The sequence below is a fragment of the Hippoglossus hippoglossus genome, chromosome 13 (assembly GCF_009819705.1).
Source record: "Hippoglossus hippoglossus isolate fHipHip1 chromosome 13, fHipHip1.pri, whole genome shotgun sequence".
NCBI classification, from domain to species: Eukaryota; Metazoa; Chordata; class Actinopteri; order Pleuronectiformes; family Pleuronectidae; genus Hippoglossus; species Hippoglossus hippoglossus.
Window position 1 is genome coordinate 15255493 of NC_047163.1, and position 15451 is coordinate 15270943.

The 15451-nt window shown below is 43.9% G+C and overlaps 1 protein-coding gene across 7 annotated transcripts in view; it reads left to right on the forward strand.

The window, feature by feature from the left end:
- The window catches only part of mecom (MDS1 and EVI1 complex locus), a 139848-nt gene that overhangs the window by 27910 nt on the left and 96487 nt on the right, over positions 1-15451 (forward strand). The gene's annotated exons all lie outside the window — the stretch shown is intronic.

Consider the following 15451-nt stretch of genomic DNA (forward strand, 5'->3'; position numbering starts at 1 on the left):
GTTTTCTCAGAACTGCCCTCGCACTTTTTCTGTGCAAACAACATCCAGGTTAACTTTAGTCACATCAGATAAGCGGCGGCTAATGTGATGTACTAATACAGTGGTGAGATTGTGTGAAGCCGAGCTAAGTGCACTCAACTGTCAGCTCTTATTGTGGTGTCAGTCCTTCCTTCTAATTAGTGTCCTCAGCAGGCAGGAAGTGGGCCTAGGCTGGACTAATCTGTCAGTGAGGCCAGACCATCCTCGCCCCAGCGACTGTTTCCTTAGATAAACCCGGAGCCCTTTATCTAAAACACTTGCGACACTCGGGGGGATCTGGGAAGCCCCTAGCGATTCTGTTATTACTTATCGGATCTTAAATTTTTCCACATTTTATCCAGAACTGGACAAAATTGCATTGTCCTTTGTCGTTTTTGTTTATCTAAGAAGCAACAGCAATCACGAGGGATCTCTGAGTTTCTTTTGGATGTGCAGGAGCCTCTTCACGCAGTGCGTTCACATCGCCGCGGTGACAGGTGTTGATTGAGCATGAGAGGGAGGAAGTGGAGTGAAGGACACTTCCTGGCAGACAGTTTTATCAGCGAGGGAGCGGAGGGGTCAGAGAAAGGGTGGATGAGGTTATCGCACTCTGCTATAGTCATGTACTGTATGTGAGTGGTGCAGAGCTTTTGGAGGCCTGGCAGCGGCCCAGAGTTGCTGACCAAGGTAACTGTCTCTTTCATATAAACATTGTGTGAGTTATAGCCACATGCTGGGACTATCAAGTACATAAGATGTGTTCTTTTCTACTTTAGTTTATACTGTGCTGCCGCGGTTCAAAAGGTCGTGAAATAGGTGGAAGGGCTCTCTCCGGTATGTCCAAAAAGGACCTGAGGTTGTTTGTGTATTGTCTAAGGGCGCTGACACATCCTGGAGTGAGATATCTCACGCTTGTGCAGATTGCGAGGCCGTTTTTCTGTGACTAATGTGCAGAGAAAATGGCCGATTTTGAGAGGCGAGAGACGTATAGTTTAAGGACGTTTTTTTGGCTCGTTGTCGCACCGGTCACAAAACAAAGTCGAGTAACAGGCTCAGGAAAAGAGAAAGTGAGAGAAGAGGAAAGGCAGAGTGATGGGGGGTTGCTTTTCCTTCCCCGCTCCCTCATTTGCACCCTCCCTCCCTCCATTTTTCTCTCTCTCCTTCCCTCCTTTCCTCCGCTCACCACCAGCGGGGTCCAATTCCTCCACTTGAGCGCCCAGGGCCAGCAGTGGGCTGATTAGACCCGCACCCCCAGCCGCGCTGCGCTGAGGACTCTGCAGCGGGGCGACTTCAAATGCACCTCGCTCCTGCCACCCCAAATAAAACCTGACTGCTCCTAATGGACACATTTTAATCTCCCTGGGTTATTTGAAGATTTCTGCAGCCCACTGCTGGCCGCAGCAGAAACAAATTCCTCTCGCTTTGTTGATTAAACCGCAGCCTCTCCACCGTTGCTTATCGTCCAGCGACGAGCCAGCCGCTCTTTTTAATTAAAAGTGAGACACCACAAGTGTGCAATTAACAGCTGGTAATTATGGAGCTCTTCAGAAGTGCAACACTCCACCTTCATTTCAATTATATAATGGACAAGTGGCTGTTTGATCTCCAAATTAGTGAACTCTTGTAATATTTGTTTTGTGGCAGATTTGGAGGGTTAATAGTGGCCTATGGTGGCCTCCCTCCTCCGTGATTGATGTCGGAGCAGAAAGAGGGATATTAAAAACTGGAACAGTCCATCAGGAAATGCAAATCACACCTTCATGTTAATGAGCAGGCAGCGGGCCGGGCTGGCCAGCCGAGGCGTTTCATGTGGGAAAAACAAGCGCCCGCTCTGCCGCAAACTGATTAGTACATTTGAATTTGAAAGTTTAATTAAGTGCTTCTAATACGGATCATTTCGGAGAGTGACGCATAACATTAAATTGTTTGATACGCGATTTCGCCGCCGTTTGATTGCAAAGCGAGCACGGGTGAATTTGCAACGCGAGTGTGGAGGCATTGAGCGCCGTCCCAGAGGAGGCAGAAGCTGTGGACTTTAACTGATAACTGATGAAAATGTATTTAATGACCAATACACTCTTTGAGTGTATAAAGCGGAACACTTGTTCAGTTTTAATTACAATTGATTTCCATCTATGTACATGGCTGTGGCATTGTTAGTTTAGAGTTAGCGTTCCTCCACTCTTTGCAGTCCATCAATATGAAGAAAAAAAGTAGACCTTGATTGATTTTTTGGCTGCAGGAGTGCATGCAGCAGGTTAAAATGAGCCAGTTATTAATTGGCTGCAATGCTTTAATGTCTTTGGGGGATGCTTTCCATTCTGGCTCCTTATACTGGATTGTCGATGTATCAAGTGGCTCCAAAGAAGTTTAATCTTTGTGCTGTTGTGATTTGTAATTGCTTTATTTCCCTAGTCAATACAGTTCTTATGGAAAAAAAAGTTTTTTCTTCTTCTACAATGGAGGGTGCACTTGCATCACACTTAGCCACGTGCCTATTATTGCCTCTTTAGGATTTGATATTTGAAACTTTATACATCGTCATACATCATCATTCTGAAATTAAGTCGCACAGATCTGATGAGATGTCCGAGATAATCAAACGCTAGCTTTCAATCAATGAAGTTGTCAAATACAAAGAAATGCAGTTTCAGAAATATACAAACCATATTTAGACCGACCAATGATTATAATCCACTTGTAGAAATAATGTCAGATCAAATGCATCAGCACCAGAGGTCTCCTGATGATCTGTTTTACTTTAAGCACAACGTGTTCATGTTCAGGAAATCTGTCATTAATTCCGCAGACATGCCACTCCAAATATGTACAAAACAGGAAAACCGAAGGGAGAGAAAACGCATGAAGTCAACAGTCTCAAGTCACTCAAGCACTTTGGAATTTTGCATCGGTGAATATTGGCAGCTCATTGTGAAATAAACACCAACTATTTAAATTCAAACCAGGTCATTATGGACGGTTCTTAAACAACATGTCAGTCATTAGGGGAAGCCATGTGGCTCTGCTTAAAGACCCTGTTTGTTTGAATTAAGAAGAAGAAACAAGGGGGGGGGGGGATTTCTGTGATCCCTCTCATCGTTCTGAGTGACACTGAGCACTCCTTACAGGACCGCATTTCCCATCTACCCCACTGAGCACCGAGTAGGATCTGTGATATGCTTCGTATCGTGTGTGTGTGCGCGTGCGTGTGTGTGTGCACGTGTGTGCGATCTCTAATCTAATCTGAGTTGCTGTTACTGTCATGTTCCTTTCTGTCCCTCATTGTCCTTCGGCATTCCCACCTCAATCTCACTGTCATTTTGCAGTTGTCACTCTCAATTTGCGTCCAGCCGCTACACACACAGACACACACACACACACACTGGAATAAAAAAAAGCCTGCTGGTTTTCACTGTATCCTATACGAGAGATCAGTGTGAATAATGCTAAATAAAAGAACGATTTTAGATAAAGTGCGTTTGTCATCCGAAAAAGATTGTAAATGCATTAATTCATTAGTCTGCATAATTTTGCTCTTTCTCACCATTTCATGATATGCATTTCATATCATGAACTGTAATTGTAATGCAGTCTTGAATCACCAGGTTTTATCATTAAATGTAAAATACAAGCAGTTCTTGACAATGACCAACACGGTGTATGTCCAGACTTTCATGCCGAGTCGTGCAGTTCTGCAGAGGGAGGCAACAATCCCACATACAAGAGTGCAACCCCACTATATTGTCCAGTTAACCCACCCCCTAAAATAGAGGGAAATTGACATCCATAACAAATAACATAAACAGCTTCAGTGCTCCGAGGGGGATTTTGTTGCTTGGGGCGCGGGGCTTGAATGTTAGCCTTCCAACAATCATTAAACAAACATCCTCTCCGGGACCTCTCCGTGCCCGGGTCTATTCCACATGTCACACTGTGGTTTTGGAAAGTCTCCGCAGCCACGGACATTATTGTATGTAACAAGTTCTGTAACAAAGTTAAGGTGGAATTGGCCTGCTGCTGTGGTAGCGTTCGAGGCGAGCAGACCCCGAGAGTGGAAAAGCAACCCTCAGACAAAGTCCATTCATATCTGAGAGTATTAAATGGAAGATGTCAGGGTTGATAGTAGGTGGCCAGCTTGTCACAAATTCTCCTGCTTTCCAATAGTTAGTTGTTTTTCTTTCTTAAGCAAACACAGACATTGCTTCTGATTAAAATCAGCTTTTTAAAAGAGTATCAGCAGCTGCTCTCTTGAATCTTTATCAGGCAGCTTTTACAGAGTCTGTATTTGCTCATGAATTCAAACACGATAGGGGCGGTTTGTAAATCCATGTGGCCTATTGTGCATGAGACAAGGCCAAAATAGCAAAAATCAAGCGCACCTTTACGGCATCTGTTCAAGAGGCTGCTGAGAGGTGAGAGAAAAGATTAATTAAATGAAGTGAAGAAAGGGGATCCAACGCTTTTTAAAGGTCTAGAAGTTAATTTACAAAACGAAGCTTGTTAAAAGAGGTGGACAAAAGAAATGCACCATGATTGCACACTGGTGGGTTTTTTAATTGTCACATTCAGTGATTCCATATGTATCTCTCTCGCTGTGTGTGTGTGTGTGTGTGTGTGTGTGTGTGTGTGTGTGTGTGTGTGTGTGTGTGTGTGTGTGTGTGTGTGTGTGTGTGTGTGTGTGTGTGTGTGTGTGTGTGTGTGTGTGTGTGTGTGTGTGTGTGTGTGTGTCTAAGGGGCCCAAGTGATGAGTCTTGAGTTTGTCAGATGCCTCAACCCAGACTTGAGGGCCATTTGTCATTGGTGGGATTCATTACACGTGTCGCTCGCCCCCCTCAGCCGGGCGGTGTGATCACCACTGACCCCCTGTGACAACCACAGCACCTTCATTATGTCACCGCGGCCACCCTGTCACTACAGCAACTCTCTAACTGTCTGGGTGACACCCCTGGGTGGGACTTCAATCTCTCATCCTGAGGCCTGCTTGTCTCTGGGCTTGTCACTCCTTGTGTGTGTGTGTGAGTGTGTGAGTGTGCGAGTGTGTCTTTCAGGCATTTCTCTTTGGTTCCTGTTTTTTATTCTGTTCTCTATTTCATTTATTCCCTATTTCATACATTTACAATGCATTTCACAGTAAATCAATGTATAATCTCAAACACTTGCATAACTTTCTCAGTTCAGTTTAGTTTCCCGTGAATAACAGATTGTCTGGCTGAATTATTCTAATATATTCATCCACCTGGTTCCCTTAACAGGTACGGCCACTTTTCTATTCCAGCTTTTGCACCATCTCATCTGTTATCCCTTAAAAATAATGTCAGGCCAATAAACTGACCCTTAGATTAATGAAATCATTCCCCAGTAGGTGTTAGGTATAGTAGAAATATACATTTATTTGTTATCCGTTCCAGGGCAATATTATCATATTCCTCCTCCCAGTGGGATCATTTCAGATAACACACTGGACACTGTTTTACTATTAACTCTCCCCCTATATTGTAATCAGCAATTATTCAATTATGTCCCATTAGTTGGAGGGTGTTGCCAATGTCGCCGCCCTGGGCGTTTAGCCCCTGCTCTCTGTCAGGGGGAGACCCCAAGGGCCCCGCCGAACGCCTGTGATTAGTGTTGCATCTGCAGAGAGGTGACAGAATCCCTCTTCAAATATTTTGTCTTCATTTTACGGCTCTGAGATGCAATTATGGAGCAGCAGTTCATTACGGCAGCACGCCGCGCTTCATGTTTTATGCATGCCGCCTCATTTAGGGCCTTTATTAACGAGGCAGGTCTGACCAGGCTGCTTTACTGCAGGCTGCACTACGGCCACCTCCGCTTGTGTTTGTGTAGGTGTGTGTGTGTGAGTGTGTGTGTGTGTGCGCGTGCGTGTGTGTGTGTGTGTGCGCGTGTGTGTGTGTGTGTGTGTGTGTGTGCTGGCAATATGAGTACGCATGAACGAGAGGAGTGAGTGAGAATGAAAGCTAGATGGAAAATAAAAAAGAAAGAAAAATGTGATTGAGAGAAAACTGAATGAAGCAGGGAGTGTGTGTGGTCAGTGTAGTGGTCACTTCACCGCCGTGCCCCCTTTGTCCCAGCAGCCGGGCTCATAACGTGGCTCTTATATAGTGCGGAGACTGGCGCTGGGCCGGCTTGACTTTACGGCAGTAGATTGAAGAGGTGGGGGCAGCAGGGGTGACTAACTGCACCTCCCTCAGCAGAAGAAACTCCATCTGCATCCAACATTGAGACAGATGAGGCCAATTTGGCTCCTTAAATTTCTGGGCTGTGATGGATGTGGGCTGGCTGTGCACACTGAGAGGTTCGTAGAGAGGGTGCATGAGGGAGCGGGGGAGAGAGAGAGAGAGAGAGAGAGAGAGAGAGAGAGAGAGAGGGGAGACAGGTGAGAAAAGGGAGAGAGAGGGAGACATCCCATGTAAGGAAGAGAGAGAGCGAACCAGAGTGACGGAGACTCACCCCTGAGCGTGAGCGGTTTGAAATTATGACTTAAACAGATTCATTTATTATTGGCGTTGCTGCTTTACGTATTGATGTACAAAATAGATGCAGAAAGTTTGGACGAAATCATGACACAGTTGAAAAGTTTGGATCTGGACTTTAGTGCTGTGTGATAACTTGTGAGTGCACTAAACATATATGCTGGTCATATCATGTGTGATCTAACCCTACGTTTGGACAAATTAAGCTACAGGACTCATTTCGCCCGATGGCAGTAAACAGGGTGTCGACACTGACTTTCCAGCTTTCAACTGAGGCAGAGCTAAATCTAATGCGCCGTAGCCGGAAATTTGTGTAGCCAAAAATTGTCTTTGATGGAAACTTTTCAGTTGGGAACGCGGCCAACAGTACAACGCGCTCAATGCCCACCAGGCCTTTCTTTTCTGTCGTGCTCGATGTTTATTTAGTGCACAATGCAAACATGCGGGGACAAGGTTATTGATTCGCTGATATACAGTACGGCTTCCTGCATTTGATTTCAATCAGGTGCGCCTGATTATTCATGTCAAACACATGAATGTTTTCTGGGCTACATGACTTTGAAAATAACATTTTTTTATGTCGCAAACACACATCTCAAGTAGTCAGGTTTGTGTTTGCCTGCAGTTTTGCCCAGCTTTAACTGACTGATGGCCTTCCCGCTGCAGACCAGGGTCCCCATCTGTGCTGCAGATCCGCCTCCTTTGATAAGAACTACCATCCTCAGGCCTACATAAATATTTTATCAAGTATAATGGAAATTGTCAAATCAATCTAATTGTGTAATGCATTATGAAGACATCAAACTTAAACAAAGCACATATGCTATCATTTCTTTTAACGACCGGGCCAGGCTGGGCCGGGTTGAGCTGGCGGTTTGGTACCCAGGGGGCCCTCCACAGGGCTGATGGGTGGGGGGGGGGACTGGCAGCAACCACTCTGGATATATGTCTCTCTCTGCTCTGCCCAGACCTGCCTCGCTCACATTTCATCAAAGGAATCAATTTCTCAAATGTGCACAACTGTGAGCCATAATTATATTAGGGCCCAATGGCAGTTAGCCATGACATGAAAGAGGGCGAGAGAACAGAAGAGGGAGAGACTGCTCATCTATGCGTGTTTGTATTGACATGTATTGTTACAAGTTTAACTTTGCAAAAAACATTCGGTTTTACTTTTGTAGTTTTACTTCTTCTTTTTTTTTTTTTTTTGGGACGATAGTCAAATCTATTTTCCCGATTGATGTCTCACCTTTGAGCGGTACTGGTGTTTGTCGTTGCTGCCTGAAAAGATAGAGGAACAGGAAGGTGGATGGAAGGAATGGCACAGGTAACCAGAACAAACAAATCAAAACCCTTAGGATGTGTGACATGTCGGGGGGGTTGTTGGATCGGGATTTAATCGGAGGCAAAGACAGAAGAGATGATGGGATTGATGACCTTTCTCAGCACATTCTCTCCACACTTCACGTAATATATGAAAGCTGACAATTCAATACTTTCAAAGGTATGAGTAGCCTATATGCAGATGATACACACTCATGTTTCACTGAATCAAACATGTAATGCTACGACTAAGATTTTCCTTCTCAAAGGACGGACAGAATATTGAGAGGCTCACACAGACTCACACACAGTTGGTGTTCAGGATTACTACTTATCTCTTATTTTACCAGTGATCAAATCATTCTTGTGGTACCACTCTGATTTCACACATTTAAACTATTATTATCATATCACATCCGCTTCCATCTCTTAATCCCCCCTCTTCTTGCCCCTCTCATCTCCGATCCCCCTCTTTTTTCCCAACCCCTCCCCACTCTTTCCTCTCATCTTCTCTATCCCGGGGTCACTGTGTGATTCGGAGGGCCCTCCCTCCAAGCCCCCCTGGTTGATGTATAGCTTGTAGAAACAATGTGAGCGCCGGGTTGTTATTCTGTTTGCTTTGCAATTGACGGGTTTGAGTTAACGTCCGACTGGGATCCTATCTCATTAAGCCAAATGCGGGGCTAAAACAATCATAAAAATCGTTTGGCAACTGGCATCTCGCTACAACAACATACAGGCGGGAAATAAACTCTGCAAATTAGAGTCGGGGAGCGAGATGGAATCAGAGAGTGGGGCAGAGATGGAGGGAGGAGGCGGGAGGGAGAGAGAGTGAGAGAGAGAGACTGGCCCATATGCTTTATGTTGTTAGCGACTTAATGATATGAAGTGGTCGGGCTGATGTGGAGGCGTCCTCGTTGATGATATTGATTGTGGTTTTAGGATATAAATTGTGCGTTCATGTTTGTGTGTTGCACATCCATCTGTGTTCATCTGTGACGTCATTCATTTGTATTTCATTAAAAATAAATGCAGCTCGCTAATCTTTCATATTGATTATCACAATGAAAAGAAGTGGAAGCAGAATAGAAACAATGCAATTTGTCTTTTAATGCAAATGTATCGAGTGAATACAATTTTTCAATAATGTACTAAAGTGTGTGCGTGTGTCCCTCTCACAATCTGAATCAGTGCAAGTCCCCACTCACTCTATAACGTACTTATTTTTCTTCTTTTATGCAAACACACACATTCCCTTTCTCCCTCGAACACACCTCTCTCTCTCTCTCCCTCCGCGATATCTTCCCCTCCTCACCCTGTCCAAACATACATCTTTATCAAGCGGCTGTTGTCAGACAACATTAGATAATTAATAGGCCATTTGTCAGGCCTGTGAGAAACATGTTAAAATCCCCGAGCAGCTCCCCAGATAAATCCTGCCGCGCACACAGATGCCTTTGTTGTGTCAGCCTGCCATCGGAGCTGCAGATTTACCATTAAAGGACCCTCATTATTAATCACAACTAATGCTAATTAATTAGGTGTGAGTGTGTGTGAGTGTGTGTGTGTGTGTGTGAGAGGGAGAGAAAGGGACCGACTCTAAGTTTCAGTTTGTTGTGCAGTGTTAATTGGTACCTCGGCCCAGAGCCCTTAATGGAGTGTTTTCCATTTAAAATGGGGAGTAGTTGACTAAGAGGGGGGGTGAAAAAACATAGACAATGCTCTCATTAATTAAGGCTGTGTTAAGAGCTCGACTCGTGTTACCCTGTGGTCTCTGTGTGCTTTAACACTTTGTGCAATGAGGCCGCCTGTTTGTGAGCATATGCATGTGAATACAACTGCAAATATGGCTTTTTATACATACCTGCACTGGTGCCTGTTTTTATCTTTAATTCTAATGGGAGTTGATGCAATTTCTCAGCACTGCACATTTAAATCTAAGGACAAAGTGTTAGATATTCGAGGGTTCAATTAGCAACGGACAAATACTAAATATTAGAGCAGAAATATGTCTACATTTATACTTTTAAAATGATGTGATGGCTTTGTTAGCCAGGGTCATTTATCCATGACCTGAAGATAATTGTTACTGTGTCTGCTCTAATGGATGTTGCACAGTTTGAGAAAGACAAAATGAAAAAGACAACGACGTTGACAAACATGCAATTTTATGTGGGAATTTCACTGCTCACAATTTAATTCTTTTTGGTAGAAGAAACCAACATTTCGGGTTAAATTATGCATAATTGGCCAAATTCGCATCTATAGAGCCACCTAAGGCTATGGATGTTTGTAGTTTGTATCAGTCCCTTCCACAGCCAACCCAATGGACCCGTGCACCAAAAGACTCCCCAGAAGTGGCGCTAAGGCCTCCATTAAGCACAAAGACAGAGTTAATTAGGAAGCTTATTGCCTCTCCTGAGGGCTCGGGCCTCCAAACACTCGCCTATACACCCCTGCTGAGGGAATCTAAGGCACAAACTGATGCACTGTAATTAACATCGCTCGGCAAATCAACAGCAGCCATGTTCTGATTGGCAGCAGCATGTGAGAGTGTTAAAATTTAACCAAAATGAAAGATGATTATTTTTTATTTCCTCCTGAATGGAGTCACAATGAATTGTCTCTCCCAGATGTCTACGCCTATACGTCTCCCAGAGGGTGTTGTCATTTTTCAGTCAAACAACTAGACGACAACAACAACACACACACACACACACACACACACACACACACGCACACACACGTACACACATATTTTGAATTATCCAAACAATGCCTAAGTTGGAAGAGTGTAGTGGCCATGATAGAAAACATTTTTTAGAAAGCCGCTGGGAGAGCGCTTACCTCTGCCAAGGCTGATTGGCTACTTAACCACCATATTGCATATACACGTATTGCAATCAGATACCATGTTGACAGAAATTTACAATTACATATATTACACATGTTTGAAAGGTTCCTTACCTAAAAATACTTTTGACTCACAAAATCTGGATCCTGCACAACATTTCACCTGTTCATAGATATTAACACTCTACATCGGCCATTTTTTTCATTAAAAAAAAATCTTGATCTGTTTTAATTAATCTAATCAACTCGATAAGTGAATGGGTTCTTCCTTGTCCCATTCCCCCTCCTTCCTTCAAGTTTTAGAGGATCGGTTTGGTAGTAGTGTATAAACCCTCTAACAGACAGATAAACACCAATGACAAAATCACTACTGTGGTTCTGGTATTTTCAATGGATATCAACTGTTGGATATAACGTTTGTCGTTGGTCGGAACAGCACAAACACATACTCACGACTTCCTGCTGTGGAGATATAAATAGAAAGGTATGATGAACAGTGCACTTTCAGAATTGGGATGATGACTAATGGAGGGGATCATGTGTGATTATGTTTGACCCGTAATACAAGGGTATTACCACGCCTCCCTGTTCCATTCGTCCGTTATCACAGGCAACAAATGATGTCTAGAGATAAGCACGAGGGCCGCTCCTCGTGAGGTGAGGAGGTCATTTCCCTATTTCACCATGTGGGACCCCATCCGTCAGGTTTTCAGACCCCTCGATCTGATGAAGCGATCTGTGAATTGCGCCCGGGCTAAGTAGATGAATGATGTTCTTACTTTACACCTTACCGTGTTACAACCTGTCCAGCATCATACGCCATTATGCAGGAACATGAACATAAATAACACGTCAGTTCAGTCTTTGAAACGTAGTATTTTTAAATAGTACAAATGGTTCTTGGTTGTTTTTTGGACAATCATACTAATCTATGAACCACCACGACATAAAAAATCAAATACTTGAACTCAAATATGGCCAATCGTGAGTAAAAGGATTTAAATTTGATCTAAAATGTATTATCGCATAAAAATAGCAGGAAAGAAAAAAAAGGAACAATTTAGAAGAATTTAGGCAACCTGAATTGTAACATAAAAAATGATAAGGACAAAGTGTAAAATGGGGACAATGAGATAAGGATGGAGACATTGCACAGAAATGAGAGGGGCTGTGGTGGGGGGTTGGTTTGACTGTGTCCACAGGTAGGTTATTCCTCTCTGTAAACATATGTATCCATTTGTCCCGTGGGTGCGTCCCCATGGCGTTCGGTTGGCAGTGGCTGGGTCACACCTCCATTAGGGGCTTTGTCACAGTGATTAATAGCTCCTTCTATCATCTTTAATTCACTCCCTGATGATGGCGGCCCTGCTTGCTGCTCGGGGTAATCGTGTGATGTATGAGTCCGCCCAACACCTTGTGGCAGAGGTGAAAATCATTCCACCCATGCAGATAGCAGGCCTGGGAACAAATGTTTTCCCTCTTAATAAAAATTAATGAATTTGGCGTTAAGCGTGGGCTTTCGAATACATGGGACTTGATAAGTGTGTGTGCACGGCTCGGCCATGATGTATTTTCACATTATAATAACAGATTTTGATGAGGAGATAATATTGTTTTCCTTATTATTTTGCACTTAATCATTTGCGTTGTCTCTTCTTCTAGTTCTATCTTAGTCAAAATTGTGTTGTTCTTGTTTATTTTTTACATTTGCTTCCTCGTATTATCGTGAAATGCCATCTGTGTTATTAATGCAGTTTAAATCTTGATGCTGCTGCTCCCAGCTGGAGTTCCCCTCCTCGGCCCAGAAATCTTTTAGAGCTTTGATGAAGTAATGTCCATTGCTGAACAAACAAACAGGACTGTTTGCTTTGATAGGCTGAGGCACACCGAAATCCCCCCCCCCCCCCACACCCCCCACACACACACACACACGCACACACACACACACCACGATCCGATCATCTGTGTGCAGCGTCCCCACCGCCCCACATGTCTAAGCCGAGCTACGCTCTTTGACTTATCAATCATCTGCACATGAAAACCACAATTTTCAAAACGCTGAACGTAGCATATTTGCTTTCAGCTAACGTTTACCTTACAGAAACATATATGTTTATGAGCTGCACTGCTCTTGTTGAGTCCAGTGGACCGGGGGAATTTCTGGTCTAAATCAAATATAAACTTGGAGACCAGCGTGAGGGGGGAAATGTCAGAGGAGAAACGGCAACGGAGGGATACGGTTACCTTTAAAAGCTCTTGTCCCTCCACCATATGGCAAGCTTCACATCCAGGACTATAACTGGGTTACACAGTCTCTGTGCTGAAAATCATTACGTGGACTCCCAGAGCCACATTGGGTTTCATGCCCGGCCCGACTCAGCAGAGTTTCCCCCCTCGAACGCACGGGGCCCACACAGTGTGTGTGTCAAACACAATAGTTGCACAGACACTGTGATCAGGTATTGCTGCAGGGAGAGACTCTCAGAAATACTTAGGTTAGATCTGGTTCAATAAACACACACACAGTGTAGTGCAAAACACAGAAAACATAGATATCGGTAATAGACAGCTCAGTGTGTTCAAGCATGGGATTCTTTCCCCACAGCAAACACACAATTTGACGGAAATTATGATTCTTAAGTGGTAGAGGAAAACAGCTCATGTAGTGCTTATAGTGTAGCTGACAGTTTTGCATTCCTTTTCACCGGACATTGTGCTGTGACCTTGCCAAAGGGGAAGCTGCACATTCGAGGATATTTACATACAATGCCCTTGGCTTATCTTGTGCTTCAAGTAACGTCTCAAAAGTTTGCGACGGCTCGAGGGAGAGTGCACATTAAATAGTTCAGCGACTGTGTCCACGTCTTGAGTTAATCTCTCGGGTTAGTTTATGACCACCTGTGGCCAATCACGGTGACCGGTTCAGTCAATCAGAAGCACAGTTACTTCATGGCCAGTGAGCAAGACGTGTGTGTGTGTATCTTTGTGGATCAAAGGTTCCATGGCTGACAGCGCAGCGGTACAGTGTCACACAGGCAGCCCTTCAGGAATGTTAGTCAGTGCAGGGATGGGTTGTGGAGCCTCATTAGCGGAGACCCGTCTCCCCTTGGCCTGTCAGGCTGCGTTAGGCACAGCCCACCACAGATGCACGCTGGGGGAGCGGCGGTTTCCTGTGGATCATTTCCGGCTTTTAGCGTCCATCTGTCTCACCGTGTGACACCTGTTTGGCAGTCTATCATGTTAGCTGGCTTCTCCATTAGCTTCTTGTCTTTATTTGTCTGAAAGTTTGCTCGTGCGGTGACCTTTCGATTGTCTGTATATGAACTAACCAAGGCATTCATTTTCATTTCCGTTTCTTTGTCCGTCTGTTAGATTTCCATGAAATGTTGTCATCGGGTCATGACCCAAGCAGGAACCAATAAAGCAGTTATGGATAATCAGGCAGATTTTTTAAAAAGATATTTCTTCATTAAAATGTGTAAAAACAACTCAACCTTTCATTTTGTTGACTTGTGAACTTACATGAACCAAAATCTTTCGAAACAATGTTCAAACAGAGAAATCCCTAATCTTATTTAAGGCAACAGGATATTTCATTTTGGTCGCCTGAATTGCATCATATCCACTTTACCTGTGGCTTTGTCCGTCTCTACTATAATATTGACCTATAACGAAGGATAACACACTGTTAGCCAGTTAGTCAGTTGTTGTTTCCTTCAACTGTTGGTATTGATCAATTGTAATTGATCACAAAAATCTAATACATGAACTCATCCATGAACATGATTTGTCGCCTCAGCGAGATTTGAAATGGGGATGAAGGTGACAACTCCCCATGATCCCACGCTGCCTCAAGACATCATCTTCTTTGTTTTGGTTCAGACACCCAACATGGCGAGATAGGGTATTAGCGTTGGCGGTTGTAAATGCTCTCTCCTTGCACCTTTCTAGCTGCATTTCAGAGACAACATTTTTTTCAACCAATTCACCTTTGCTCTACATGTGCACCATGCCAACAGTAGGAATTATTCAATCCCTCTTCCACCATAAAGCCCCACCAGCCACGTGTGCCACTCTGAAGAAGCCCAGTGTGGGTTCAAGGGTCATACTTCTATGTCCTGTTTCACTCTATTCACAATTAACCCCAGAGTGCTTCCCTCTGTTTTCACTACAGTAGTGGAGAAAGAGTTCAGGAAAAGGAAATATAAAACAGTCAGAGCAGCACAATGCCGAGAAGACCATGCTCACCCACCTCAATCAGCAGCAGCTCAAACAAAACATGCCGTGTTGCTGCTGTAGGCTTGTTTTTTTTTTAACTCCAAAAGACTGTTTTTTGGCATTTATTTTAAATCTGATTTGAATTTAATTGTGTCTGTTGGGTGTTTCTCATGCCAGGAACAAATCCAGTGATTTGACATTAGAAACAAGTTCCGTCATGATCTCTGGCTCTTTACCGAGCTCAATCTAAACAGAATCGAGACTTTGTTACATATGACCCCGCTTTCTTCAAACCTGTAGGAACCTTCTGTCTTCTGCTGTTTATTTGAACGGATCAAGTTAATACATGCACGTGTATGTTTTACTCATTAGTCTTCCCTAGTTACAATAAACCTCTTGTTTTCTTTGGGGTTTCCATCCATTTATTATCTATAACTCTTATCCTCTAGTAGGAACTGGAGCAAATCCCAGCTGACACTAGGCAAGAAGCAGGAAACACCCTGGACAGGTTGTTCGTCGTATCAGAGACAACATCACTATTCCATCTC